The sequence below is a fragment of the Pezoporus occidentalis genome, unplaced genomic scaffold (genome assembly GCF_034315485.1).
Source record: "Pezoporus occidentalis ecotype Australia unplaced genomic scaffold, CSIRO_AGI_Poc_V1 ctg33, whole genome shotgun sequence".
NCBI classification, from domain to species: Eukaryota; Metazoa; Chordata; class Aves; order Psittaciformes; family Psittacidae; genus Pezoporus; species Pezoporus occidentalis.
This window is the reverse complement of record NW_026915268.1, coordinates 2,728,580-2,746,700: the sequence shown is the minus strand read 5'-3', so window position 1 is coordinate 2,746,700 and position 18,121 is coordinate 2,728,580. Positions and strand designations below refer to the sequence as shown.

Below are 18,121 nucleotides of genomic sequence, written 5' to 3'. Positions count from 1 at the left end.
AATTCAAAGTGCCGGTAGATTGAGATCAAGTATCAAAGTTCACAAACTGTTCAGGAAGGACCTGTGAACACACTTTGGTTTAAAAACTTTGTCCACAATACTTTGTACCTTTAATCTGGAGATGCACAGGCATATCCATGCATATCTCACCATCACACACGCTATTTCCACACTGGCTGCCGTCATAGCTAAGGTACTCACACCTAGACAGATAGATATGTCTGGAGCAGAAAGGCCATCATGTTTTCTCATGTTCTGTCAGCTTGTCACAGATTACAAAATGAAAAATCTGTTTTCAGGTATTAGGCATCCTCTCTTTAATTTCTCATACAGGGTACTGTACCAATAAAAAGATGATGGACAGCACCACTGAACCAACTAAGAGGGGAAAACAACTCTCCCCAATAACAAATCTAAGAATTTCTACCCTTCTGAATCAGCATAAGTCATTCACTTAGTACTTCATGTCACAGATCCATTGGAGGGCTAGATCCCCAGCTGCAGTGTGGCTCCCATTTCTCTTATGACAGGCATGTGCCATATGGGGAACAGAGACCAAATAAAGTGAATCCTGCTGCCAAACAGAACTGACCCGAGCAGTGCTGACAGCACCCGTGTCCGGCTCATGTGGCACCAGCAAATGGGAAATATCAGATGGTAACACCTTGTTAGGCAATTGGTTTTGGCATGCCTTGGTCATTAGGAAGCAGTGTGCACTGCTCAACAAACACAAGTTCTGTAGTTTTCTGCATCACAGAGAAGAAAAATCACAGATACTAGGACCATATTAAGCCCAACATTAGGACAGATATTTGGACCATAACCACCTTGGAGCCAGCAGGACCATTAACTCTGCCCTCTAGCCTGCATTCCTGTCTCTCCGCATGGCCACGAGAATCCAGCATACCTGGCACCAGCTGGAGTTTGTGACCTTCAGTGCAGCATCTCCACAACATACAAATCTCCTTCCTAACATCTTCCCTCAGAAAGCTCCATGAGCACCACACTGAGCACACTAACAACACAACAGCTAGTCCTTCTCAAAACAAGGTGCTAGATAACTTCGCCATATTTTGCCCACAACATAACCATGATTGTTTATCATGGTGCAAAAACAATCCTTACGCTGAAGACATATGAGAAAGCTGCTAGGACAGGGTTTGCCCCAAAATTCATATAAACAGAGAAGCAAATTACAGACAGAAATGTTTCAGAAAATGAGAAATAAATCAATAAAGCTTTAGGAGTATTGTTTTAATTCTCTGACATAGTCAGTGGAAGACTTGCAGACTGTATGCATTTATTTGCCTACTTTTGTTAGAGCAGTTAAATGCAACCTCATGAGGTATACACCAATGATGTTTTAACAAAACAAACAAACAAACAAACAAAGAATATTAAAACACTATTACGCCTGTGTAGTACAACCAAGGACTATGCGGTACTCGGTATTATACTGTGTCCTGCTTTAAGATTTTGAAGTAACACATAACCCCTTCTCTAATACACTGAATGGTCAATCATTTTTTCAGATAGGTCATTAAAAGCTTTTTTCTAGCTGATGAAAGATTTAGTTTTGTTTTGCTTTATTTTTAAAAGTCAGTATCTGTATTCCTTTCTAATGTTCACATTCAGATCTTAAACTTGGAAACAATTTATATTTTGGTACAAAAAAGCTCAACAGACATTCTAGGAATAATTTAATTCAATAATAATTTGATAGTCAAATATCTCAACAGGAATTAGTTTCAGGCTTGTTTTTCCTTTCTCATGGAACTAGTAATCAGAACCTTACCTCCCCACACTTTCTTTTTTGAAGGAAATTGTGTGTATACATGTATCTCCTTCCAAAAGTTAAACAAATTTACCTCAACACAAGAACAAAATAACAGCCTACAGAGTGTTGTGCTTTCTCTGAATAGATTCTGAGCAGCAAGGATTTTATGAAAGATTGTCTGCCAAGTCTTAACTTGAACTATACTTTTGCAGTATTACCCTTACTTTGAACTACTCATTCACAGCAAAAGGCAGTTTCATCGGTTTTCTTTAAATCCTCAAAGATTTGAGGGTTTTTTAACTTCTATTCCATGTTTACTTTCTATCATTCAGAGAAATAATCACAGTTATCTAATGCTTCATAGATGAATGTTTTGTAGCTAACTTAACTAGGCCATAGTAGGAATCAGTATGCTGACAAAAAAACCCAACTTTGTAGGTAGCTAACGGAAATTCACTTGCTGCAGGAGCATCACTGGCTGCTGAGAGATGAATGATTCACAAATGCAAATGAGAGAAATAATATTTTACAGAAAGGAAGCACATTTGATTTTAGCCACAATTTTGAAATGTGTTTACAAGATGTTCTCAGACATGACACATTCCTTCCAATGCCCTTGTAAAAGTCTTTTACCAAGTAACACAAGAAGCCTCGTCCACTAACCCAAATCAACAAAACCTCCCCTACACCCTGCAGCCTACAATAGCTAATGATCCTATAAACAAAACCCCTACAAGTTTACAAATAAAAGTTACTGATTTAGTCATCTATGGTGAAGACAGACTAAACATATTTACTAGTTTCATAGTGATATATTCACCTGCATCATGGCTACGCATGATGCCATGTCATTGGTGATGGCTATTGAGTCAGTAAGTAAACCAGCAAAATGAGACTTCACAGGGTCCTGTTTTAACTGTCAGGCTCAACAATGCCAACCCATCTAAAGTGTCTGAAAACCAAACTGGGCTTTGACACCATGCATCAAGCTAAGCAGCATCAATTCTCTTCTTCCAGAGCTTAACAGACTAGGTCTGTTCTTCCAACAAATCAACTCAGCTATCTGTAGAGATCACTGCTCCATCACCAAGGGTGAAAAAGCCTGCTTAACAAAACCTCAACAAATGACTGCAAACTTTGACAGGTTTTTAAAACTGACGATTCAGTAGCCATTTGCTATCTGACCTTCATTTGAATTTTTTTTCATTCTCATGTTGCAAAAATCTATTACATTACTGACTGAAGCTATTAGTCACTAGAAAGCCACTACCATGTTCCCCAAACTGGGGAATCATTATCACCATTAATTTCAAAGGATAGCATTAAAAGAGACAATATTCAATACTTTACTCACTAATCCCACTGTAACTTCTACTATAAAAGCAAGCAGGTTATGCCAGCCTGGGTCATTTCTTCTGAACCATTTTATTTCCAGGGAAAACCTCAACAGTATCTAGGGCATCTGGGGATACCTCGATGGAATTCAGAGTTCAAAGATCTGTTCTGTAGTACTGATACAGTGGTAGACACAGAGGGCACCTATTTCCACATTTAAAAAGATCAGTACTGATGCAATACAGGGAAACAAGGAAAGAGGCAGGGCATTCCCTCACAAAGCTGTTATAAATCTTTCATCCTACTCTATTTCATGTGCGTTCTATTATCCTCTCCTCACAATATTTCTGTATGACCTAAAGCATGATCTACTTTTCTATACTTTTATTTCTCTCATGTCAGGTTCATTTACCAAGTAAGGATGCTTTCATTTGCTTTACAAGGTATTTCATAAAACCTCACCAGCTCTTTGGGTGCTATTCTTAGGATATATGATGCCAAATGAATTGCCCGGAATATACAAATACTTATTAGTGCAAAATTTCAGCTGTGCAGAAGGTCGTCACAGCACTTACAGAACAGCTCAGCAAAACAGCTATCCTAGTCCTGATCCTAGCCTCTTTCCACACATTAAGGGCTTGCTTACACAGGAAGCCTTTAAAGGGAAAAACAGTTTAACAGAAACAACACAATATCCCCACCTTGTAGTTACAAGGATTTTTGTATCCCAGTTGCAAACCCTTATGCATGCACGCACAGATACATATATATATATACCTATCTAACCTCAAATAGCACTGTTATAATCGACTTTTACCATTTCCAAATTATTGATGTTTTCAGTCATCCTAACTCCTGATTCCAGTTCAGTACCTTGAAGAAAATAGATTAAATTTCTAAGACACATACATGGAAAAAAAGTTGGAGGTTTTTTTTTTTGTAGACCCCTGTTTAGGTCCACCTATTTCTATTATAAAGTGCTAGCCCAGCACACTGCAGAAAAGTACAACTGGGAGAAATGTCCACTGCAAGGCTGCCTAAATTGTCCCGTAAGTGCAAGACAGCATCAATGGTAATACTATCATCCTAGATGGATGTTTGTCTAGCCTGTACTGTAATATCAGTAACTGAGGATTTCACAGCACCCACAGATATACTATCCCAATGCTTTGCTACTGGTATCATTTGAAAGGGGAGTCTGGGGTTTGAGTTTGTTTCTTTTCTCTAATTTGTACCCTCAATCTCTCTCAGTGAAAACAATGCAAGCTTTAAGGAAGTCCTTAGAGTGCAGGGCTGTGCAAAGGGTGTATGAAATGAAGGATTGCGGTGACTGTGGAAAAAAAAACCAAAACAAACAAATTGAATTTCTGGCCTGGAATTCCTGCCAGGAGGTGGGAAAACAGAAAACTGAGAAGGTCTGAGGAGAAGTCCTGGGTACCTTGGAACTAAGATGAATAGAACTCAAAGATTGTGGAAGCGGTAGGTAGGAATTGGGGAGCCAAGTTAAGATTTCCTTTGATGCCATGTTTTTTATGTAGGTAGAATGTATAAGTCATGGTACTTAAAAAAGAAGGTAATAGTGTCTTGGAAGTGAGCTTTAACAGTGACACACATGATGAGGCGGGGGCAGTCTATCTAATGGAAAAAGAAACTAGTCTCTGCTAATAAAAGTGTACAAATCCATCTCACAAAGCCTTGAATAACAGGGCTTTGTTAATATACAGCAGGCTTGGAGACATCTATAAACAGATTGCTGAAGAAAAGCAAGTAGCTCCAAGGTATAACTTACTCTGTTTTCCCACAAACATGCTTCCTATTGAGACAGTGTATTCCATTATCCACAGGGATAATGGTTTAAGTCCTGAGAAGACTGAAACAGTCCTTTCCAGGTATATCCTAGTAGTAAGAGGAGCTCAGCTCTCGTATTCCAGAATTTCAGCTTTTAGTCAACATAGATCCCCAAAGATAGCAAGGAAATGGTGAACAAGGGATTCTAGTGCTGCCACCCAGTTTTCATCTGGCAGAAGCACAGGTGTTCCTGCACTACAGGACATGGCCATGGTCCCCAGTGGAGGTACTTGTTCACCAAAGGACTTGCATCTCACAGAAGTTTAAAGAGAAGAGCTAGCCTGGGCACTCATTATTCTACTGAACCTAAGCCTTGGTAATTTAAAGAAGAATATGGTCCCATAGTGTGTTAAAAGCAATCAGTGAACAGCCCACCTAAGTACCATATATTTCAAACATAATATAGCCATTTTAGTTACTTTGGAAGACTCTTGTCCATGTTCAGACTAATCGCAAATGGAGAAGATAGCCTCTATAATAAAGCTGTTTATCTGAAATTAAAAATTGGATTAATTTTTCTTTCCCTCCTACACGACTGGAACCTCATCCAACTTCTATCATCTTCCAAAACCATTTCTAATTGACACATTTGCAATTAAAAAAAAAAAAATCACAATGGCAAAAGGTGCACAATTAGCAAACATAAAGGCATGCACCTCTCCACAAAACCGATACATTCCAGGAAGCAAATCCAGTTCCCAAATGGATCTACTGAGTGGGTGAACTGCCCAGCAGAACTCTTGTCTGCTGTTCAGAGGCAACAGATCCATGCCCTTATCTGTGGGACTGCAACAATAATAAATAAACCTGTTTTTCAGTGCATTAGCTTATCCTGCACCACTGCTTCCCTACTAAAGGAAGGGCTGTTTTCCATAATACAAAAAGCTAGTACAGATTTACTATGTGAGCAAACTGATATGTTGAATAACTGCTAAGTAGAGAAGATGAATAGCAGCTCTATGGACTTCCAGAGTAATCAAAGCGGAAATAAACATTCATTTATAACATTCAGCATTTAGCTATAATCTACTAGTAATAGACACAAATGAGATTTCATACATAACAGAAGAAATAGCACCAAGTATTCACACAACTTCAGGCAATAAGATAATTAGTCAACTACAAAAATGAAATTATACCTGTAAAACCTTCCCCACCAATGTCCTGGCTGAGGAGAGCAGGGTATGGAACGGGGGGGAAGATGAAAGGGAGAAAAAGTACCACCAGCCAACCAAAGAGATTCCTTGTAGCGCCATGGCATAAAAGTGGTAAATTCAGCACCCAACCACCTGACACTGAAAGCATTACTTTAAAGTACACAGTGACATGCACAGAGTGACTTCTGACACGAACAGACCTCTTCATAATAAATCTGCGGAATTATGCTCCAGAATATTCATGAACTGACTGAACCAACTCAAATAACCCTTGGTCATGGAGCTTATGTGTCAGAGCTTAAAATACACCTTTGCAGAGTTAAGTTTAGAGCAGATAAGTGAAGTGAGAAGGAAGACAGCAATAAAGATTTTAATCCTCATTTTTGCTAGGTCACCACCTGGACCCAGGAAAGAGCACGGCAGCCAGAGTCCTGCAGCTGCCAACGCTCCTTTTGCAAACAAGGTAGGACATGGGTGGAGTGACACATAGCTGCTCTCGAATAACCAGCAGAGGCCCCCGATTTTACTTGTTTGCACCACCTAACTGGAGAGCAATCTTAAACCGAGCATGTCGTCTTTTTTATTTAACTTCTGTAGCTGTTTGTGAACTAAGTGGTGCCAGGCCCCATCTTTTTTCTTCTCCTTTAAAAGGAAGCACTTAGAAACACAGAAACCTAACCTCCCTACCCTGCTAAAAAAGCAGCATGTATGACCAAAGTTGGATCCAAAGTCACTGCAGTCATTGCAAGGTATCCTTTAACTTGAACTGCCACAAATTCAAGCTCATATATGCTTGTTGCTGCTTGGTTTCAAAATAAAACCTGGTAGCTATAAGGAATAGGTTCTGCTGTAGCAATATTATGGCCTACTAAGTACTAAACAGCATTTCATTAGCAAGATAAAAGTGACATCGAACTATCTTTTCAATGTCCTTCCTTCAAATCCGTCAGTTAAACTAAACTGCAAATGGATGACGGGGGAAAAACATGTCCTAGCAAAGCTTGCCTTATACAGGTGATGCTTCTTCACATACACTCATTTGAACAACAGCAAGCCAAGAATGACTATTCACAGGATCAAACCCTAATATTCAAACATAGGTAATTCAGGCTTAGCTGTTGTTATATCTAAGTAATGATATGTTGCAAATTTAAAGACATTCCTACTCTACAATTCATAGGGAGAGTTAATTTGTTTTCAGGGAAACTGCCTAAAGATTTTTGGAATCCTCACCAGGTTTCAGCCTTACTAGCACTAACCCAATATGACTATACATAGGACTTCTAGCACACTGTTCTAGAGGTCAGGAAGATTTCAATAATCAGAGACTATTTGGTATTCAGGGCTAGACGGAAAATCTTTGGCAAATGGAGGTAGTACGAAGCAGCAATCAGAGCAGCTTTTCAAGAGATCTAAACTCCACACCTCATACTGCTTCTTTTCTATAACAGCAAGGGAATTAAAAAGAGTCATGGCTGTCTCCCTTGCATGGCATCACCAGGAAAGAAGGGAATGACCATCTGTGTTGGGAGTATTAACAGAACCTGAATTCTGATGTTCCCTGAGAAGACTGCTGAGGCAAACAGAATGACACAGCTCTCCCTACCTCAGTACCCAGTTTAAGCTGCCCTTAAACTAACTGGGGTACAATTATAAATCTTAATCTTGTAACACATGCTAAGTTCAAGAGCTGAAGAACTGATAACGTATAAACTCCAATACTTGCAGTCAGAGAAGGTTATGGGCAAAGAGTGACAAGCACTGAAGAAATGCATAAGCTGCTCTGTAAAAGAGCAATCTATCAAGGGCTTATATTTTGGACAGTTTGAGAAACACAGGGGGAAGTGATTACTGCTCCTTTAAAGGAACAATGCAGGAAAAAGAAAGGCAATTTAAGCCTGGAGGAAGCTGATACAGAATGCCAGCTGAACTAGAAAAACTATGGAGGCCCCTGGGATTGCTGGAGAGATGGAAGAAGAGTTTCAGTTAGGTAATTAGAGCTTCAATAGAAGAATAAATACTCCACAGGCAATCCACAGGTTCTTCTCACCTCTCGCCACTTCTTCTCTCCAGCAGTGACAGCTGCTTGTGAAAGCAAAGGGAAAGGTCTCTCTCATTCAACTCATTAGTTAGTAATCCTCACTGGTAATGCAACAAGGAGCACAATACCAGGAGGAGCTGCCAGCCCTTCCCTCCACTGCTCTGAGGCAGAACGCAGGGCTCCAGACCTCACAGGCGCTCACCCTAGTAAAAGCAATGCAGTGATGGAGCCAAAGGCCACGAGTACACTTTGGGAAGAGAAAAGACAGACCCCAGGGCAGGGGAGGAATGTTCACATCACTTTTTTCTGCGTTATTCTCCTGCCCCCCCTTCCTGGCCCCAGAGGGGAAGAGACTGCTGCTTGCAGCCAGGCTCCTGGAGCAGGAGGTAGTGCCTTGCTAGGGAATGATCCTAAAGGAGCAGAAGGGAGGCAGCAATGACAGTGATCCACTGAGGATTTGCTACTTCAGCTTCTTTCTGTGACAGTGAGGTCAGTTACCAATGGAAGCATGCTGGGTATCAATGTCGTAAGCTGAAAGAGACTACTTCTCTCCTTTGCCCTGTGATGATGAAACAAAGTACCATGAAGATACTTCCACCCTCCAGAGGGCCTTTTTCAGAAGGATTACTGAAAGAGATGTGAGTTTGATTCCCTAGGAAAATGCTGCAGCAAGTTCTGCAGGACAGTGAGTCACTTAGGCATTGGACCTGACCACTGACACGGTCTTCTGAAAAGATATGTTCTGTGCAGCTCCACTCTCATGTCATCTCTCAACCTGAAGTAGGTTCCACAGAAAAAAAGAAGGTGACAATGTTCTGGATTTCAGTCAGCATCCCTTAGCATGTAGGAAAGCTGAAAGACAGTCAGCTGCACAGCTTGCTCTTTATTCCATAGCTGGGGCCATTGGTGTCAGCTAAGATTTGCACTGGAATACCAGGTACTTCAGCACTGGTTAATAAAGCTGTGACCTCCAAACTTCGCATGGCACTAAGAGAATTTTTCTAAAACTGCTCTGTGCCTACAACAAGCAGCTGGAGAGAAAGGAAATAAAGAGAAGATGTAGTTAGTGTCTGTGCAGGGAGACCACTAAAGCCAGTTCACTTCTCACTAAACGAAAGGTTTAGCTCCTTTTGTGACCAAGCTATACACAAATCTTTGTTGCCATACACTGCTTTTTAGTTTATTAATAATCTACCTGATGGTCTACTTCTCATCTTTCCTGAAAAGACCTAACCACCAAACATACGCATTTGTTTCAAGTGACTTAACTGAAATGCCTAGATGCAGGAGGCTTTCTCAAGGATTTTTCCATAGCTACAGATGGAGGATGAAGTCCAGATGTGCATTGAGTAAAGCTAAGAGGAAGTTTTGATCATCTTAAGCGGCACCCATTCATCCCTAAACACTCAACTTTCATTAAAAATCTGTTCTCTATTGCTTCATTTCCAACAGCGATCTGCACACTTGCACTTTCCCTCAACAGTCTTTGCCAGCACTCTTTAGCTGATATTTAGGCCACATGTTCCAAAACCAGATCAAAACCATTTGCCATGGACTACCTTCATTGCTAGCAGACCTTCATGTCTCGCACAAATGTGTCCATAAACTCAGTCAAGGTTTAGGTAACTGTACACATGTAATAGAGACACTCAGGAAAATCAAACAGTTGCAAGATCATTAAAATTACAAATCACTTTCTTGTTGTGTTTACTTACAGCCATAGTTACAGGTTTCAACTCTACTTATGTTTAAGAAGAAATGATTTCCCCATCCTCTTATGGGTTTTGTGGATGTTCAGATTTGTATGTTCTCATGCAAAACTAGTATACCAGCCACAGCTCACTCTCAAAAACTACAAACAATGATAAAAGCATTTTCTCTGTATCAAAACTATGTAGAGAAAAGTTAGAATAAATGCCTGGAGAAGAAAACATGCCTTGAGAGAAAGTTCTGTGTTTCAGACTATACTCTTGCCAAATCCGTGGACTTCTGAGCATCTGTGGTCACAAAACCAAAACCAAATGCACCAACAACCTGCACACAAGCACAGCCAAACCTGAAATCTATGAAATATGAAATACTACAATGAAAAGTAATTCTTTAAATGTTTAACTCAGCCATAATGGTGAAAGTAAGTATCTACACAGTGACAGCAGAACTAGGCAGTGTGCACCAACAGGCATTTCTAATGTAGACACTTCTAATGAAATTTATTTTTTAATGTATTCTTTAAGTGTATTAAGCTGCATAGGACTTGTTTTAATTCAGTGCAGAAAAGCCATTTAATATTGCAAGTATATAATTAAAAAAATAGATTTTCATATTAAGATTTAAGGGAACACATATAAAACTTCCCAGGAGGCACCCAGATTCTTACACAGCCAACCACAGAACACACACATGGAGACAGGCTCTGTTTGCTCTTGACCATATGCACACAGATGTAAGAAGGTGACTCACAATATTAAGGTGCTGCACTAAAATTTGGCAGACTTGGACTCATATCCACCAGGTTGAACGAGGCTCAGAACAACCTGCTCTACTGGAAGGTGTCCCTGCCCGTGGCAGGGGTTGGAACTGGATGAGCTTTACAGTCCCTTCCAACCCAAGCCAGTCTGGGGTTATATGAAAGCCTTCTACGGGTCTCCCAGACTGTAGTTCAATACCTTTATACTAGTTTGTATCACTGGTCACACAGAAGCCTTCCATAAGTAAGGATAAGCAAGAGAAGGCAGTTTTGTTCCTATCGCTTATACTGGGCGCCAGTTCTGCCCCTCCACACACTTCCCACAGTACCTTCCACAAGGACTTTCTCCAGAAGTTATTTCCATACTCCTAAAGTGTCTTAATGGTTTCGGTAGGCTTGTGCACCCCTCTAGACAATCCCTGGTGCTTTCCTTGTCTGCATGGGCTAAAAAGCTGCAGATAAATCTGGAGAATTGAGACCAACTGAAAGCTCTAAATCTCCTACTAAAGACATAAAGGCAGCTATGGTGTGCCCCAAATTAGTAAGAAAATCCTTCAAGAGCATCTACTCATGTATTTTATACAATCCTAATGGAGGTTTGTAGTTCCGAAGGGTTACAGTTTACATTTTTGCTAAATGCATGCATTTACATTGTGAAAAAAGTCCCTTAAGACAAAACTAGAATAAAGACTTTATTATCTAAAACAAAAAAGGGGGCTACTTTGTTTTTTTTAATTTCTCCATATTAATTGACTGACATCATAGTAAAAAAAATGAACAAAAGAAGCAAACCCCAAACCCCATAACTAACACACACACAAACCACACAAACCCAAAACAAAAAGAATCCCCAAACCCCAAAGCCAAGCCCCCCCCCCCCCCCCACCTCAGTGCAATTTTGCTTTCCATTCAGCAGACAGTAAAATGTATTTTCCTCAAAAGCTGGTCCTGAGTTTAAGAAAGAAGCATGACTTAAGATCACTTGTCCCCTGAATTATTCCCCCCGAATGTGTCTGAATATGGCCACTGGTGTAAGGGAGTGTGAGCATCATGGATCCATTCACAACTTGCTCAGCTAAACAGAAGTTTATAATTCAGTGTTGTGCAGCTTGCTGCTGAAAATCTTATAATTACAACCCTATTTGGATGACTACTAGGCTATTAATGTTCAGCAATAACATGAAAGTAGACAATTTATTACTATTTGGCACTGGACGTCAATCAATTCAACCAAAAAGAATCTATTTAAAAAATAATAAAAAGTGAATACTATCTAAGCTTAGTGTGCTTCCTGCTTATCCAAAAAGTCTGATAATATTGAGTTAGTCAGCAAGGTGGATTTAAAACAATGTATTTGAACTTCAGCAGCATTATGAGATCCCAATGCAGAGCAATAACTGTGAGACAAAATTCAGCTAACAGAGAACACCCCAAAGTATCTTTTAAATCTGTATGTGGATTAGATGAGGCTGTACTGCAGAGCATGTTCTACATCTTCCTGTAGCTGCTCAGCCAAGTGACTCAGAGTAAGAATCAGGACAAGGAGCTCTTTGAGGCTACAGAGATGACCAGGACACAAAGTTGGTCCAGTCTGTGGTTGGAATAGTGTGATGCAGCCAGAGTAATTTCATATCTACCTCCTACATATAAACTAAAGGTACGCTGTACAGGAGCTGTTTTGTGCTGGAAGAAATTAGAAAGATGAGTCACTATCTGTTGGCTCTGGGACATGGCACCTCAGGTCAGAAAGTATGAACCCACTCTGCAGATGTGTAGTATCAGCAAAGCTATCTTTTCTATTATAGCACAGAATTACATAAAGCTATTCTTCCTGATAAAGATCTTGTGAAATTATTAGTTAAAAAGAAAAAAAGCCTGGAAAAAACTTGCCATTTCCATTAAATACTAACGTGAAAAAAACAAGCTAGGACTGAAATATCTCATATCTTAATCAGTTCAGTAGAAAGAATTCTAATTTATATTCTAAGGTTCTATTTCCTGTTACAGGTCCAGGGTGGGGGAGGGCAGACTTTTTAGAACTATCCATTTATATAGAAGAATATTATTATTTAAAGGATCAGTCCAATAATTTTTCGGTTTTTTTATCTTTAAGCACAGACTTCAGAGGTGCTGCTCCTAAATGCGCCTTGTGCCAAAAACATTAAGGATTGAGGGATTAAATTCACAGTAAACTGCAGACAAACATGAAACAGCTTTTCAAACATCGGTATATTGACTTGAGTAGTCTAACAGTGGCCTGAGCTTTGTCTCCATCTAATTTGACCTTCAGTTTATTTTGACCTCTCAGACAAGAAAGTCTAGACATTGACCTTGACTGAACTGAACAAACACTTTCCCTTTTCTATGTTGTTCTAAATAATTTTAAACACAAGATCACTATCCCATTTTACACCATTACTTACTCTAACAGTAATACTGGCCACCAGAAATTTTCTCTGACTGCAAAGAGAAAAACAACAGTATTTGACAGGAAAATGCCAAAGCCATGACCATAATATGACACAAGTTGATAGATATGTATTGCTGTGTTTCCCAGAAATAAAAACACTCTTTAAAAAGGCAAAGAAATTTAACTGTTAGTCCCCTCAAATCAATGCTCCTGCTCCTGTTAATCACATATGACCTCTATTTTCTCATGCAGCTCTTTGACTTCTAGTACAAAATATTAAAAATTAAAATACAGTTCAACTTAATTGGAGGATAACATCACTAGTGTGCTCACATGTCGTTTTTTCCCAAGCTACAGTAACACTAGAAAACTAATGACACAGAAACACAATTATTTTATTTTCATTATCCAGATGAAAAATAAGCACATAGAGAATTAAAAGATTACTGGATTCACATGAGCACTGTCTTAAGAGGAAATGTTTAAAGATAGCAGAAAAAAAATTCTAAACTATTATTTCGATCAAAGCTTTTGGGTTTTTTATTTTCTGTTTGTTTATTATTTTTTTTAAATATGTTGAACATGTGTTAACAACTGTAATAAAAAAAAATAAATACTTCTGTGAGCACTTGGACGTTGCCAGAACATGAAGAAACCTCAGCTAAAAAAGTTTTCCTCTCAAAATGAATTAAAGTTCAGACCTCACAGCTGGCTTTTTGAATACTATACAATCAATAGCAGTGTAATATGGAATATTTTTTATTTATTACTCAGTGACTACAAAACTCAGCATATGGGTCAAGAAAAATTAATCATCAACCTGGTTACTGATTTGCCAATGAATAGGAAAATTATGCCCAAATACATAGTTTGCATATATTTAGAACCCTGACAGCACAAGAAATGCCACCTATGTCCAGGCTGTCAGCCCCTTGTAAAAAGCCACTTTACCTCGCACTTACATAAGCCCCTTAGGAAAATACCTGTCATCGTTCTGTACGGTGAAGATGCACCAGTTCCTCAAGTCAGTATAATCTGAAGGACAACACAAATATCTTGAAGGAAGAATCACCTCTCTCTAAATTCTTCTGAAGCTTGAAGAAAAACTTTTGAGACTGTACAACCCAGGCTCACTATTAAACTTGCATCAAGTAACCACATTAACAGGTGATTACTCTGTCATTAACTCTGCGCTTAACAAAGAGTACATTTTTTACCTACATCAGATTTTATGCAGCATTCCATAGTGCTCTATGAGGATAGTAGATAGCTGCACATACTTATTGACAGCTTGCACTCTGTATTCTTTCAGTCCAGGCTGATTTTCTTAAATTGCCTCAATACTACTACTTCTACACTTTGCTTTTTTACAATGCATGCATTTGAAATTTCTTTGGTCTTATATAATATTTTAACTATTCAAGTAAACATTTTAAATGAAGTCTCATTTAATCCTGTGTTTCTGCATTTCTGTTCTAATACCTGTTTTCTCCATGTCATACAAGGTTTGGTAAATTTAAATGAGTACGAGGCAAACATTATCCATATAAATACATAACTACTGATGTACACACATATACACACACACAGACAATACTTGCCATTACATTTTGAGACTTTTAAGAGGACAGAACACTTAAGAATGGAAAAAAATAAAAAAAAAGGCACAAAAATCCTGTATTAAGACATCAGTAGTATTAAATCATCCGAAACTGCTACAGACAAACATTTACACTGGCATTTACAAGCATCCTAACAAGAAGTGTTGAAAAGGGAGTCTGGTTCAGAGATAAGAGTTAAGAGCCCAAACCACATCCCTTAAGCCACCTTATTTAAATGTCAGTTTGGGTGTACCCAAGGCACCGAGCAGCATCTTGTCCACTGGCACTCCAGGGAAGGTCTGACAGGACTGGGCTGTGTCAGCGCACGACGCCGGTACATTGTCTCAGCGATGGACGCGCTACGTGCCAGCTTCCTCCACAGCTCTCAATGTATTATTAAGTGCAATTTCGAACCAGCTCAATCGCAGGGCTAGATGTGACACACCAAAGCGCTTCTACGTTTATTATCTTAGCAAACAACACAGTGTTATAGCCCCTTACTGCTTCCTGCAAATCCGCAGCAATGATGCAAAGCAGCATTTGTTTTAATTCCCTTTTGGAATACAAATGCCTGCCTTCGCTCTTGCCTGTTCCCAACCAAGACGCACTGTGGACAATAGTTTCTGAATCAGTGACACCTTTTCACACTGTTGGCAAAAACTGGGGAAAAAAAAATAAAAAAATATTGTACTTCAATCCCAGAAGAAACGGGAAAAAGAAAAGAAAAAACACAAACAAAAAAACAACAAAACACCCAAACCTCAAAACAAACCAATCAAAAAACAAACAAACAAAAAGGAAAAAGCTTAAAGAACAAAGGCAACATTAAAACACGGTAACAGTAACAGAAATACCAGCGATCGGGGATGAGAATTAATGGGCAGAAAAGCAGCAGCAGCAGCACTTATTGCAGAGGCACAGAGAATCCTCTCCCTGGAACTCACGCAACTGATGACCTCTCCAACTGCTGAATTAAGCGGCTCCGGGAAAGCAAACACTGACTGCCTGGTTTCAAGACACACATCAGAAGTTGTCAACTCCAGTAACACAATTACAGGGGATGCGGGGGGAAGAGGTGGAAAGGAAGGGAGCGACAGAGACAGAAACGCTGCAGCTCCAGGCGCTGCTGCCGAATGGAGAGCGGTGAGGAGAGCCCTGAGCATGTAGGCGAGTAAGAAGTGAAGAGCGTTTACCGGCAGCGGCGGCGGCAGCAGGTTGAGCAGCCCGAGTGCCTCACACCGTCTCTGGGAGATAACTTAGCACCGGTGCGGATTCCTCCACAGGCGAGGGGCCCCCCCTTTCCTTCCCCTCCCGTCCCGTCCCTCCCCCGGGGACCGGAGCTGCGGGAGCGGCCCCGCAGCTTCCCACAGCCCAGGCGGCGGCGCGGAGGGGCCGCGGCTGCGGAGGGAGCGCGGGCCCGGGCCCCGTCCCCCTCTCGCGCCAGCCGCGCTCTGGCTGCAGCCCCGCCGGACCCGGCTGCACGCGCCGCGGCCGCCAGCCAATCCCCGCGCTCGGCACCCGGCCGCGCGCGCGCAGGGCCCCCGCGCGCTACCGGGGCCGGGCGGCGGCGCGGTGAGGGGCGGCCGCGGGCGGCGGCGGCGCCTCGGTCCCTCAGCCCCGGCCCAGCGGCGCTCCGCGGGCGCCCTTGCTCCCCGTGCCCGGCCCCGCGCGGAGCGGGGCTCAGCGCATCCCGCCTTTCTCCCGGCGGAGCGCCCGCGCTGCCCCGGCCGAGCGCTGCCGCAGCGGTGCGGGAGCGGGGCCGCCGGGGGGGGGGGCGAGCGGGCGGCAGGGCGCCCGTCCCGTCGCTTGAGCGACAGGGAAGGACGGAGGCCGCGGCCCCGGCCGGCCCAGTCCCGCCGGAGCCGCGAGGAGGCGGCGGCGCTGAGGCAGCGCGGGCGAAGGCGAGCGCGGCCCCTCCGCGCCCCGCACCTCCGGCCCCCTCCTCAGCCGCGGGTTGCGAGCGGCGAAATCGCATCACGGGGGAAGCCCCGGCCCGTTCGAACATTGCTTCCGTCTGTGTGCCACAAGTTAGAAACACCTCAGCGAACTGCACTGCACCGCTTCGGAGCGGAATTCCTGCAGCTATAACCTTCCCCTTCTGAGTGACCTGCCCACGGGGGAGCCTAGGGCATCCTGTTCTATGCAGTGCTCCTTCCAGATACTGCGCAGAACACTTTTTTCTGTGAAGTGTAACGAAATGTTTGTTGACTGTTATCTAACCTTAAATTTTCCCTCCTCCTTTGCTATAGATCTGTGATGGCACCAATGTTACCCAAAAAAGGAGCACTAAAGCAAAGTAGATCACGAAACAAGTGAAAAACAAACTGCTTGGGCACAAGCTGAAGTCAACCTATACAACTTTGTACAGATTCTTAGCAAGGCCAGGAGGAAAGCAGCAACTTCAATTAATACAGAGGCAGCAGTGAAAAGGAGCCTCGGACATGGGTGATGTGCATCAGCAGGGCTAGCAGTGCTGTTGAAGCATAACGTAATGTCTATATTCCTTAAAACAGAAAACCTGGGTGGAGAAATGGAGTAAACTAGAGCAGAGTGGATTGCCTGTAGCTGGGAAAAGTGTGCTGCAAATATCTGATTAGAGAGAAACTACAGCAAAGTTAATTTTCCAACTGCAAGTGTAGTTTTGTAACTGTCAACAAAGAGCAGGAGTTTTAAGGGGCAATCCAGAAAGCAGCAGGGAAGTATCTCTCAGCTTTTCAAGGTTAATTGAGAAGAGGGGAGAGCATACTGGTAGAGCTTGGTAAATTGCATGCAATGCTGTAGCTTGAGGACTGCATCTATTCACCAGGGTGAGGAAGATTCACATAGCCCCAGCTTCTCCCTGGCCTCATCTTTTTCTGTGGCATTTCACAGATTTCAAGATGTGTCCTTGTTCTAATGCTGTGGTCTACATTTCAGTGTAATATGCTTGGTGATGTCTTGATTCTGCAGAGAGGCTTCTGTACAGAGATACTGGGATAGTCGTTTTACTGGAAATAATCTCTCTGCTTGAAAATAAACTAGATTTGAAAAAATGAATGTTAGAGATGTATTCAAAAGATTGTTGCAGCTAAGTAATGAGCCATCCCTATCAGGAGGAAAGACTGAGAATTACACTCAGAAGGGAAGCAAATCTTGTCAAACTGCACTTTGATGCAATGAAAGTTTTGGTGAGAAAGGCAGTGGAATGCCAGGAATAGCAATTCATGAAGCACCTGATTTGATGCTTATCATGATTAAACAGAGATTCACAAAACCCAAAATATGGTTAGTCCATGTCATCTAAAGGTATTTATAAATCTTCATCTCACTGGTGTATTTCTAGTAGTGATACACAGACTATCACAAAGCCACTTAATAGAGCAGTGATTTGAGAACAAATGGCTGATTAAACACCACACAATGAAGATCTGTTGCTAGTCAATTATGATGGCTACAGGTGAATGGCACGGACCCATCCATACATCTAGGAAAGGTGGCCTCAGTTG

General features: G+C 41.6%; 1 protein-coding gene across 7 annotated transcripts in view; it reads right to left on the bottom strand.

The window, feature by feature from the left end:
* Positions 1 to 15,945, bottom strand: part of TENM2 (teneurin transmembrane protein 2) — a 691,595-nt gene extending 675,650 nt beyond the window's left edge. For 6 of the 7 annotated variants that reach the window (XM_062629179.1, XM_062629180.1, XM_062629181.1 and 3 more), the window contains exon 1: positions 15,830 to 15,945. The gene's annotated coding sequence lies outside the window, so the exon portion shown is untranslated. The remainder of the gene's footprint in view (positions 1 to 15,829) is intronic. The other variant, XM_062629178.1, reaches the window with a different exon arrangement.
* Between the last annotated feature and the right edge of the window lie 2,176 nt (positions 15,946 to 18,121).